This window comes from Zalophus californianus, chromosome 11, assembly GCF_009762305.2.
Source record: "Zalophus californianus isolate mZalCal1 chromosome 11, mZalCal1.pri.v2, whole genome shotgun sequence".
Taxonomy (NCBI): Eukaryota; Metazoa; Chordata; class Mammalia; order Carnivora; family Otariidae; genus Zalophus; species Zalophus californianus.
The window spans coordinates 1,933,953-1,941,704 of NC_045605.1; the positions used below are offsets into that span (position 1 = coordinate 1,933,953).

At 42.9% G+C, this 7,752-nt stretch overlaps 1 pseudogene; it reads right to left on the minus strand.

Annotated features, from left to right (window-relative positions):
• Positions 1 to 2,340: 2,340 nt before the first annotated feature.
• On the minus strand, positions 2,341 to 6,210 carry LOC113913752 (annotated as a pseudogene).
• Between the last annotated feature and the right edge of the window lie 1,542 nt (positions 6,211 to 7,752).

The window sequence follows — 7,752 nt, forward strand, 5'->3', positions numbered from 1 at the left end:
ATTTTAGAGAGAGCGCGCACATGTGTGAGCTGAGTGCAGGGGCAGAGGGAGAGAGAGAGAGAGAATCTCAAGCAGACTCCATGCCCAGTGAGGAGCCTGACGCGGGGCTCCATCTCATGACCCTGAGATCACGATCTGAGCCGAAACCAAGAGTCTGATGCTCAAACAAGTGAGCCATCCAGGTGCCCCTATGACATAGATATTTTTATAAATCCATTTTACACATAAGGAAACTAAGTTCCAAAGCGGCTAATTGATTAGCCCAAGGTCACACAGCTGGCCAGTGGAGGGTCTTGGGTCCTAAGGAAGACAGTCTGAGGCCAGTCTTTACTTTCTAACTAGTCACAGAAGTTGAAGACTAGAGTGGTTGATGTGTACGAAAGACTAGCAGGTGACCTCACACACGACGAAGTCCCGTTTCATGTATTTGCCTTACATTTCTGAGCACTGCTGAGGCTCCTTTCCTCTCTTAGGTGTCAAGATGCTGCAGGGCCTCAGAGGCCACTCCGGCCCCTTCTCTTCTCTACCCACACTCCCCCCCTGCCCCCGTGTGAACTCCTTCACACCACGCCTGTAAACACCATCTCTGCAGAGGGCTCCATGAAGCAAACCATGCTCCTGTGTTTTCCCTCTCACACACTGACAATACTTCTGACCGCGGATGGGTGGGTTTTCTACTCATTAACCAATTCTCAGGCACCAACTAGATGACCTAGAATTTAACTCAACTTTGACACTATCCATTTAGAGAGAGCCTCAGATCCCACAGATTCAGAGCTCAGTCCCATAGGATGGCCTCCGACCCCCACTTCAGACACCAGTCAAAGTCCCAGGGTGTCCTTTGTACTTCTGACTGACAGGCTATAAATTGGGGTTTCCATGACCCCCCCTTGGGTTTGATTGTTTGCTAGAACAGTTCACAGAACTCAGGGAAACACTTACTTATGTTTACCAGCTTATTATATAATAAGGGATGTGATAAAGGGTACAGATGAGCAGACAGATGAAGAGTACATGGGGTGAGATCTAGAAACTTCAGATCTAGAAATCTGAAAATTCCAAGACTACCTATGGCTTCATATTTCTTTTTTTTTTTTAGTTTAATCATTTTATTTCAAGTGTAAATTTTAAAATCATAAATGGGGTTTTGTAATCCAAAGTGGAAACATTTTATTCTTCATAGCTTCAGAATACGACAAGCAACTTCAGACCTTGCTTTCCAAATCCAGTCTTCTTCGCTATTTTTCAGACTTCTGAGACCTAGTATTTAAGCTACTCCAGTTTTAGACAACTATTGTACACTTAAGATTTTTCTGAAAACGGTCCATCAAATATAAAGAATGGTTTCTGTCCAAGGATCAGCAGTGAGGGAAGAAATATTAAACACATACCAAAAAATCACTTATTCATTTAAAAAATAACAGAACCAGAGCAATTCTCTGTCATGAAAGAGAACATGTAAAATTAATTTAAATTACTTTTGTAGACTTTGGTAATATTTTATTACCTACACAGGCCTCCATCTTACTTAAAGATCTTTTAGGCAAAGTCACCATCAGGATTTACTGAGTAAAATGAGCAAAAATCCTGGGTACTAACATGGCCCAAAATGTGCTATTCCAAAGAGGAACAGGTTACTACTTTTGAAGAAAAGAGCTGCCTTGGTAACTTCCCTCAAATGCTTATTTTAAATAAAAATAGTTAATGGAAATATTTTTTAAACCAACTTTCGGTACACACTGCTCACCGAATAAAAAAGGAAATCACTTTCTTTCCTATTTTAGGAAATCTTCCAACTTTACTTTTAAGATTATAACTTTTTCACCTTTTCTTGACTAATACAGTATTTAAATTTTTTAAATTCTACGTTTGAATGTAGTGAGTTCTTTTTCAGATGATCTTCACAACCCAGAACAGACACCAGAGCAACACTCGCAAGTCACATTGTTCAACTACAATGAGATGAAGATGGACGGATATCCAAAAACAGGTATGCCCTCTGCTCCAAAGCTGAGCAAGCTTTTAACATGTGACCAACACAGACCTCCATTCCTCTGGAGATCCCTCAAACTCAAAACGGTTCCATTTAATAAGTCAATATATTATTCTTAAAAATTAAGTTTGGTCACTAGGAAAGACTGAACAAAAATTATTCCCCTCCCCCCAAAACAACAACCAAATAGCTCTAGTCACCCCCCCTGCTCCCCACAAAAACAGGGAAGTAGTGGAGGCTGAAACCTTTAAATCTGAAATTTCAGCTCCTAAAACACTGCTGCTATTTGCTCAAACGGCAGGTCTACGTCTTTCCTTCTCCAATACTTCCCCCATTTATAAATTTATTTACATACATACACACACACACACACGTGTGCACACGCACTCATACTCACACATACTCTTACTCTCAAGTAAGACACTTTTTTGTGTTTGTTGATAAATTATGAGGATTATGAACTAGGTGTGTACAGGGTTTCATAGGTGCTTTGTAAACATCAGAGTCACTTGGGTCCTTTTCTCCAAAAGCCTGAAATCAAATTACACAACCAGGGATCACTACTTTCCCAGACGCTGTTCACAGGCTGCATATTGACGAAGGGCAGAGAAAAAGTCCTCATAACTGATGTTCAGGTGGGAAGGCAAAGAGATAATCTCAGTCAATCTGATGTGCCAGGGAAGAAAGCCTAACGTGCTGTCCACAGGACCAAACTTCAATACTAAATCAGGATCAGGAAAACCAGTTGACCTAAGTAAACTGTCGAACATGTCTAAATCCAAATCTGTGGATCTCTTTTGCTGCTGGGCTACTAATTGGCAAAAGTCCTGAGCAGCTCTCACAATATCTGCTTTTCCATCTTCTGGGGAGAGCACCTTCACTGCCGATTGGCAATTTAAAACTTGATCATCTTTGTCATTACTATTTGCAAACTCTGGTGAGTATTTCGAACAATCTAAGCCCAAAATTCCTGCTGTTGTCTTAAAATTTCATCCATCAATCTGGAATTATTTCTTTTGAAAATACCTCGCCCCCGCCGCCATCTTCCTCCTGCCTTGGCAGCCCCCTGGCTTCATATTTCTGATGACCAACTCCCATGCAGAAACTATCCAGGTGCCCACGAGGAATCACCTCATTAGAGAAAACAAGACCTGTCTATCACCCAGGAAATTCCAAGGGATTTAGGAACCAGGATCAAAGACCTATATATATATATAATTTCCCAGCTCCCAGCTCTCCATTTCCAACCCTGACATCTCCCACCTTCAGATCCATATGCCACACTGCCTATTTGTCAGATTTACATCATGTCTAAGAGGCAACTCAAACTCACACAGCCAAAAACAGCACACTACACTTTTCTCCTTCCAACATGTTCTTCCCTTTCAGTCTTCATCCTTGGAAAATGGCATCACTATCAGCCCTTTTGCTTATGACAAAAAAATCTAAGATTTTTGATTCCCACGTCAAGTCCTGTAAATCCAACAGATTCTTCCTCATCTTTTCTTCACTTGCACGTATGTAGCCTCGTCCAAACCTCCACCCCTCCTACTTAACTCTGCCAGGAGCTTCCTGACTAATCTCGCAATGGCCTCCCAGGGCTTCCTATAAATCCCTCTCCTTTAGAAGTGGTGTTCTCTTTTTAAAATGTAACTCAGATTCTAAGTGGCTCACCTCCTTAAAATATTCAACTGTCTTCCCATTGTATTCAAATTAAAGATTCATAAAGCCCCTGAAGATCCAGCCTCTGGCAAAGCCTCCAGTCTCATCCCAGCTCCTTCTTTTCCTACACACTCTCTCCAGCCACACGAAGGCTCAGATGTTTAGGATCATTCCTGTTTTTGGACCTTCCCCCAGCCCTCCCTCTGGAAACATGTTCTATTTGATCATCCGATGACTGGCTCTTTTATGTTACTTCAAAAGTCTACTTCAAATGCCACCTCTACAGAGAGTCTGTGAGGTGGCTCTATCACTTTACCCCTTCACATTTTCTTCACTGAGCTATTTATCACCTGATGATGGTTTTTAATGTCTGTCCCCTCTTTCCAAAAAGGGCAACACACACACACACACACACACACACACACACACACACACACAACGCATGTGTGCATGTGCACTTAAAAATATAAGTTCCATGAGAGTGGGAATCTTGTTTTTTGTTGTTGTTGCTCTGATTCCAACACTTAGGGTGTAGGAGCCAAAAACAGATACTCACTGAACTAATTATTGTACTAAGTTTTTGCTGAAAAGTTGCTGTTATTAATGGCTCTTCTCCACATCAAGGACAATTTGCGTCTCCTACACGGCTAACCATATTCCATGACAGGATGGGGTTTGGCCCAGTTCACTCCACCACGTAGACTGAAAGGTGCCAAAGGGTGATGAAACTTCCTATTTTTCAGAAGCTGAGCAGCCATCCAGACCACTAGGCAGAATTTGGCATCTGGTGAGATTAGCTCTAAACCACAAGTGATACCTGGTAAACAATTAGCTTCTATGTTCCAACTTGAAATAATGGTAGTCCCCACACCAGAGGCCAGGATGCGGTGTTGGGGAACCAGCATCAGGTCCTGGGAAGCACACGCAGGCTGGCAGGTGTGACAGATTTGGGGCAGGAGCCCAGCCACATGGCTGGGTTCAGAGGCCGGCTTCCAAGCACAGGGAACTAGGACTGACAGACACTAAGGGCAAAGCCTCATTTCTAGAAGGAATGGACATTAAATGTGCTGACAAACTTCAGGCACCTGAGCTCCAAGAACAGAGTAAGGTTCCACATATTCACATAAAGTAGAAAAGAGGGATGTGGCTCAAGGGTCAAGCAGAAGGCCACCCTCAGGGCTGAAGAGGGTGCAGGGGACTTGACGCCAAGCATCAAGCTGGAGGCAGCCTTGAGAGTGAAGGAGGTCATCATGGGAGGCTGTGTGCCAAGCACTGGGCGGTCCAGTCCGCCGGGAGGGCCCTATGGATCCGCCTTTCACCACGTCATAACACTGTCAGACACGAGGCCCGAAAGCCCATCTTTCCTCCTGCTGCTTTTGATCAGTATGATAGATCTTCCCCTCAGAGGCCTGTCTGAACCCTATTATTCTGCCTACACGCATGTGCAGTGAAATTAATGATGATGACCCTGGGCTTCAGAGCATCTGTAAACTATTATTAGCACCATCCACACCAGCACTTTATTGATCTGCCCTATTAGGCAACGACTCCATATGACCATTCTTTTTTAGGAAGTCGATGGGTTAACCTCCTCCTTCCTCTCTACCAAGATTCAGGATCAATGTAGACCCGATGAAGAGGGGGATTCTGTCTCTGCTTCAGGACCAGACCGGGGATGATGAGGTTTAGAGCCCTGTGGATTTATGTACAACTGGTAACATGGGATATTCTCTCCTCCAGGCTTGCGGCAGGCTCAGGAATTTGCTTGGAGGTAATTTTATGACACTGGTATACAAAGGGAATTTACCAAACGCTTAAAAGTGAAAAATCACAACCCCAGGATGAATATACAAGAACAGATTTAGGTTGGACCACTGATCACGCTTGGTGCGCAGATTGTTGAACACCCTCTTGTCAGGGATGATGAGGACAATATTTCAGCCCTGTCCTTGTGAACTGCTGTAAGCTTTAATTCTGATGTGTTCTGATGGGGTGGCCAGGGGGCCCAGTGCCTCCCTCCAGTGACTCTGTGTTTGATGATGATTCCCAACAGGCTTGTGGGGTCTTCTCTGCAGCCTGTCCCCTTCCACACAATGGGCCTCAGTCAGGATCTGGCACGCAATGGACACTCAAGACATCATGCCAAAAGAGCATATGAATGCTCCTTCCCTGGAAACATTGACTCTCTGGTTCACATACGCAGGACTCCGGTGATCAAAGCCCTGGCCTATGGTTTTCTGAGTGTTGTAGTAACAGAGTCCTGGTTGCTGCAAAGCAAACGTTTAACAACCACTGGATAAAACATGAATTCATTAATTCTGTAAGGCACATGTAGAGATCCACACATATGTAAATGCACAGACAGACAGAGAAGCATGGGTACTTGGTGAATGCATGCAGGTACATCCGGTGCGTACCCCACAGCTCATCTAAGTGGAGGGGTGGGACGGGTCACGTCCTCTCTTCCACATACCAGAGTCGTTGGCTGTAGTCCGATTCATGTGCACTTCTTTACTTTTCCAAACACTGATCTTTCCTCCAAATCCAACATTCATGTAAGCGTTTTTGGAAGAGAAACCATGAGAAGGATTTTAGTGTCTTTGGGCATGAGGGGAAAAATCTAGAGTGCTTCCCCATCAGGGTCCACAGAAGGGTCAGGATAGATGGGGTGCCTTTTCGTGGGGGGTGGCAGTGTCGAACGCAGTGCCATCAGCAAGCGGAGGCACCCACACCGGGAATGAGTGAAAGTGGATTTCCATCTCGACCGTGATTGCATTCTCCTCTAGCCAACGTTCTACTTCGGGGAAACATCAGTGACTATTTAACAGTCATTCAAACATTTTCCACTTCTTAAGAAAGCTCCAATGTATATGATAGACAAAGAGATGATAACATTACAAAACTTATTTTTCTCTGGGGAATCCTTGTTAAATTTGAGTCATGAATCAAGCCGGGAACTTTGGATGTGACATTCTATTTAAGCATCTGTCCAGCCAATATGTGATTACATATTATAACCTGCTTCAATCACATTTGCTTCACCATTAACCAGAGACCAAAAGTTCGCATGATAGCTTTCTCAGTGTTGTTTCCCTAGTCTGTATCTGAGGAAGCATATTTAGATGATTGTCGGGTGATAAGTCCCTATGGAAGTTTCTGCTGTGGAATGTCCAAATTATGGATTTTATGATTAAGAGATGTTAATCATTACAAAAATAGTCTGAAAAACTAGGGAAACTAGGAAACTAACCATCAATTATATCAACATTCTTTCTGTCTACGTTGTTCAATATATTAAAAATGAAATTCTATGTTGTAGGAACTACTGGATAAAAATAAATAGGCTCTATTAATCCTTTCTCTTTTCTTTCTGACTTTCAAAATAACATCAGATTGAAAAATCGATACACGTTTAAAGTTTTTGTTTTTATACTTCATTGTTTTTAAGAAAGTAAACCAGCAGTATCTTAATCCACAGGATTTGCTCCCCTTGCTTACTAGTCGATATTGACATCAGAAGGTCTCACAGATAAACCCGTTGCAAGCCTTCTACAACAAGAGCCCTCGGTGCTTTATCAATCATCAATCTCAAGATTCAGCAAAAAAAAGAAAAAAAAAAAGATGGTTTGGTTGTTGTTGTTTTCCTAACACCTATCACTTGGGCTTTTTTCTTTGGCCAGTTTCTGCAGAAATAGTTAGAACTTCTCTTATTACTCTCTGAATAGGTTTTGCCAGTTTCTTCTTACAGAAGGGGGGATCATTTTATGAACACTTACAGGAAGTGAGACAGCAACACAGAGGTGACATGACCAGGAGAGACCCCAGTGTGGTCAGAGTCCAGGGAGAGGAAGCTCCTTCACAGAACACGGAGCCCGAGAGAACCTGACCACTAAAAATCCAACCTAAACCTAAACATTTTTATCAATTGTGCATTAATGGGGAGTGAGTGTTTGTGAACCTGTTTGAAGCACATTTTTTTGAATCAAAGAAACCATGGATTTTATTTCTATTGGAGATGACTGAGGATTTGGGGCAAATGGTCTTCAGACTGAATCTTACGTACTCTTCTCTCCCTTGGCAAAGATAATGCTCGTGCA